Genomic DNA, 5,238 nt, shown 5'->3' on the forward strand with positions numbered 1-5,238 from the left:
AAAAAAGCAAGATTGTTTTAACATTCAAAATTAATTAATGTAATTCACCATATTAACAGCCTAAAAAAGAAAAATCATATGATCATCTCAACAAATGCAGGAAGAGCATTTGACAAAATTCAATCAGTATTTCTGCTAAAAACTCTTAGCAAAACAAGGATAGAAGAGAACTTCTTCAATCTCACAGAGAGCATCTATTTAAAAAACTTAAAGCTCATATCATATTTAATGGAGACTGACTGACTGCTTTTTCCCTACAAACAGGAAAAAGGCAATAATGCCTTTTCTCACCATGTTCATACAATATTGGACTGGAAAGTTCTGGCTAGTTCAATAAGGCAAGAAAAAGAAATGAAAGGCATCCAAACTAGAAAGAAACTGCCTTTGTTTATTGGCAAAATCATCCTCTATGTAAAAAATTGCTCGAAATTTACCAAAAAAATAACTACTGGAGCTAATAAGTGACTTTAGTAAGATTTTAACATGTAAGATCAATATATATAAAATCAGTTGTATTTAGGTATTCTAGAAATTATTAGAAATTAAAATTTTTTAGACAACACAATTTGCAATATGAAAAAAAATAATTTTCATCCATACTTCATACAAAACACAAAAATTAACTCAAAATGGATTATAGTTCTAACTGAAAACTATAAAACTTCTAGAAAAAAATTTTATGGTCTTGGGTTAGGGAAAGATTTCTTAGGTATGGCAGCAAACGAACAATACATAAAAGAAGAAATTGATAAATTACACTTCATCAAAATTAAGAGATTCCACTCTTCAAAAAAAATTTCTAAGAGAAAGAAAAGACAAGCTACAGGTTGGGAGAAAATGTGTGCAAATTGTATACATGATAAAGAAATTATATCTATATAAAGAACTCTCAAAATTAAATAATGAGACACCAAACAACCCAATAAAAAAAAATGGGAGGAAGCAAAAGATTTTACCAGAAGCTTCTCCAAAAAAGACATACAGAAGGTAAATAAACATAGGAAAAGGTTCGTGAAATCATTAGTCATTAGGGCAATGCAAACTAAAAACACAATGAGATACCACTATGTAAGCTACTACACACCTGTAAGAATGTTTAAAATTAGAACCACTGGCCATGTGTTATCAAAGATAACATGGAACTGTCATACAATTATAGTAGGTACGGAAAATGGTACAACCACTTTGGGAAACTGGCGATTTTTTAAAAAGGCAAACCTTTTTTATGATATGATCCACTTATTTCAACACATGATCCAGCCATTCCACTTATAAATATTTACCCAAGAGAAATAAAGGTATATACATTGTATATAAATATTAATAGTAGATTGATTTGTAATAGCCAGAAATTATAAACAACATAAATGTCCACCAATACCTAAATGGATTTTTTAACTTGTTATGGACTGAATGTTTGTGTCTGCCTAAAATTCATTGAAGCTCTAGTCCGCACTGTGATGGTATTTGGAGATGGAACCTTTGAGAGCTAATTAGAGTTAGATTAGGTCATGTAAGCAGGGCCCTCATAATGTGATGGGTGGCCTTGTAAAAAGAGGAAACTCTTGTGCATGCACAGAGGAAAGGCCATATGAAGATATAGTGAGGAGGCAACTGCAAGCCAGAAGGAGAAACCTCATTAGATATTGAATCATCTGATACCTTGATCTTGGACTTCCCAGCCTCCAGACTGTGAAAAATAAATTTCTGTTGGTTAAGCCACCTAGTCCATTGGCATTTTGTTGTGGCAGCCCAAGTTAACTAATACATTCATACAATAGAATGTTAGTCAGCTGTAAAAAGCATGAACTGCTGATATGTATAACAAGAAGAATGAATCTGAAAGAAAAATTACACTGAATGAAAGAAGTCAGAAAAAGAGTTTACATATATACATTTCATATGTATATGTTTTGCATTAGGAAATGCAAACTAATCTCGTAGTTACAAAAAGGAGTTCAGTGAGTGATTGCTTGAGAATGAGGGAGACAGGAAGGAACAAGAGAGAGTGACCTCAAAGGGTCACAGCAAAACTTTTGGGGGTCATGAATATATTATCTTGATTGTGATAATGGTTTCACAGGCATATACCTATGCCAAAACAAATCAAGTTGTTCACTTTAAACATATGCAGTCTATTTTATGTCAATTACACTACAATACAGCTTTTAAAAAGAAGAATAATCAGGAAAATTCTGATAGAGAATGATGAGCAGATACATGTTGCCAGACATTACAGAAAGCTAAAAATATTTTTATCTGACATAATATGTTCCAGGATTGATAGATCTGTGGACTAGAACTAAAACTTTCTAAATGAAATTGCATATATTTGAGGTTTTAGTGTAAAATAAAGGTAAAATTCCATATCAATGGGAAGAAGTTGGATTATAAAATAAGCTGTAAAGCTAATAGCATTTTCTTTTTTAAAAAAAGAAGCGATCTCTGTCTTACTCTTTACTAAAAAGTAAATTCAAGTGCATAAAAAAAGTAAATAGGAAAAGCGAAGCCATAAAAATACTAGGAGAAAATTACAGTTTTAAAAACAATATTGAAAGGACTTCAAGACAGCTGACTAGAGGCATCTGGTACTCACCTCCTCCACAAAGACGCAAAACCTCCTCCATAAAGAACCAAAATCACAAATACGCAATCACACTTCAAATAGATCACCTAAGAGACAATGCCGGAATTCAACAGAAAAGTGACAAGAGACACCTAAGGCAAGGAAGGAGAAGGAAGTGAGGCAACCTGCTCTGCCTGACTGCCAAAATCAGCTGGGAGCATAGAGATGTTCCCCCATAAGGGAAAATAGTAACTGAGAGACCCCAGTGGTCCATATTTCCACCACAGACTACTGCAATTCTAGCCACAGAAGAGCCCCTCAAACTATGTGGACAATGAGACTAATATAGGGAACTACCAGGAGACTCTGTGATGGCAGTGCTGCAGAGAGGAGGCTCACGCCAGGTCTCACACCCATCCCCGCAGCCCCTATCAGAATGCATTCCACCTAGGAGCCCAATAACTAACTACTATACCTCCATATCTCCAAAGCCCCATTGACATCCACTGATCATACCCAGATACCATTGCTGGCTGGTGTCACCAGGACCAAAGACAGAGCCACTGGCAGTGACCACACCACACCCAATAGTAGGGCCATCATACATTTAAAAGTGCCCTGAGGAAAGTTATCCTGCTGATAGCCACCACTTAGAACTGAAGCATGTGCTCCCCAGCCACCTGTTTGTGGCTGCTGTCACTAAAAGCAACCCCATCTTCACCAGCAGCTGCTGCCACCTTCACAACACACCCGCTGCCACCCTCATCTGAAGATGTATTGAACCCCATCTTCACAACACAGCCACTGCCACCCCCTTCTGAACATTCCACAAGGGGCCTGGGGATCACCCCATCCTTGCCTACCACAGCCAGCTACCACAGACACCACCAATGAGTGTGAGAACAGGCCCACCTGCCCCAATCTATATTCCCTCCCAGTGCCCAAACACATGACCAGTGGCCTAAGGATGAGTCCAACCAACCTGCCACTACCGCCACAGGTGGCATTCATCCATCAATGCCACCTGCAGGCCCAGAAACTAACCTACCGAGGCTGTCACAGCCACCATCAACACCAGCACAGACCACATAGAAGCCAGAGGGTAGTCCCACCACTGCTACTGCCCATTGTCCACATCATGCCCACTGCCCATTGTCCACATCATGCCCACTGCCCAAGGACTCAAAGACCTTCCCACTTGCCTGATTAACCATTGCCACTGCCCCCACACCTGAGTAAGCTGCCCAGAGTTCAAAAATCACCCACCTGGACCTGCTAACATCAGTGCCTATTACACCACCCAGGGCCCAATGACAGGCACACTCAGTCTGCCACTGTGACCAATGGGGCCTGGGAACTGGCCCGTGTGATGTCCCCATCCTCAGCAAAACTTTAAACATGTCCTCCACTAACAATTGCAACCTAATCCACTGAGAAAAATCAGACATTACAGATGTGTTTATAGCTGAGGAAACTATATGGGGACTATACTAGTGTACCCACACAGAATGAAAGCCAAAGTGCCCTACATAAACAGAACCATAGATACGTCTTCAGAAAATCATCTTTCCCTACAAAATCAAATTCAAAAACTTGGAAGAGCTGACTGTTACACCAGATGTGCAGATATTGACGTAAGGACACAAGAAATATGGAAAAGCAAGAAAATATAAACACCTCCACAAGAACACAATAATTCTCCAGTAAGAGATTTCAATTAAGAAATTTATTAATTTCTTCCTGAAATTCCTGGAAGAAGAATTTAAAATAATATTGAAGCTCAGTGAGATACAAGAGAACTAAGAAAAACAATAAACAAAGTCAGTAAAACAATTCAGGGTATGAATGAGAAACTTAGCAAATAGATCAATATCATTAAAAAGTATCAAACAGAAATTCTGGAACTGAAGAATTCATCGAATGAAATACAAAATACATTTGAAAGCTTCAACAATAGACTAGATTAAGCAGAAGAAAAAACTTCAGAACTTGAAAACTGGTTTTCTGAAATAACCCAGTCAGACAAAAAAAATAAAGAAAAAAGAATTCTAAAGAATAAACAAAGCCTACATCACATATGGAACACCGTAAAGTGACCAAATATTCAAATTCTCAGTGTCTCAGAAAGGGAACAGAAAATGAAGGGAATAGAAACCTATATAAAAAATAGTAGCTGAAAACTTCTTAAGTCTAGCAAGAGATACGGACATCCAAATGCAAGAAGCTCAAATATTTCCAAACAGATAAAATTTCAAAATGTCTTCTTATTCACAGCACATTTCATCAAACTGTCAAAAGTCAAAGACAAAAAATGAAATTCTAAAAACAGCAAGAGAAAAATGACTTGTCACTTATAAGGGAAGCCCCATCAGATGAACAGTAGATTTCTTAACAGAAACTTTACAGGTCAGGAGATAATGCAACAATATATTCAAAGAGCTGAAGGAAAGAGACTGCCAGCCAAGGATACACTACCCAGAAACGTTATCCTTCATAAATAAAGGAGAAATAAAGCCTTTCCCAGAAAAGCAAAAGCGGAGGGAATTCATCGCCACTAGACCAGCCATACAAGAAAAGCTTAAGGGAATCATATACATGGTAGTGAAAGGATGATATCTACCATCATGAAAATACTCAAAATTATATAACCCACTGGTAAAGCAAGTTCACAA

This window comes from Mandrillus leucophaeus, unplaced genomic scaffold (genome assembly GCF_000951045.1).
Source record: "Mandrillus leucophaeus isolate KB7577 unplaced genomic scaffold, Mleu.le_1.0 Scaffold292, whole genome shotgun sequence".
Classification (NCBI taxonomy): domain Eukaryota; kingdom Metazoa; phylum Chordata; class Mammalia; order Primates; family Cercopithecidae; genus Mandrillus; species Mandrillus leucophaeus.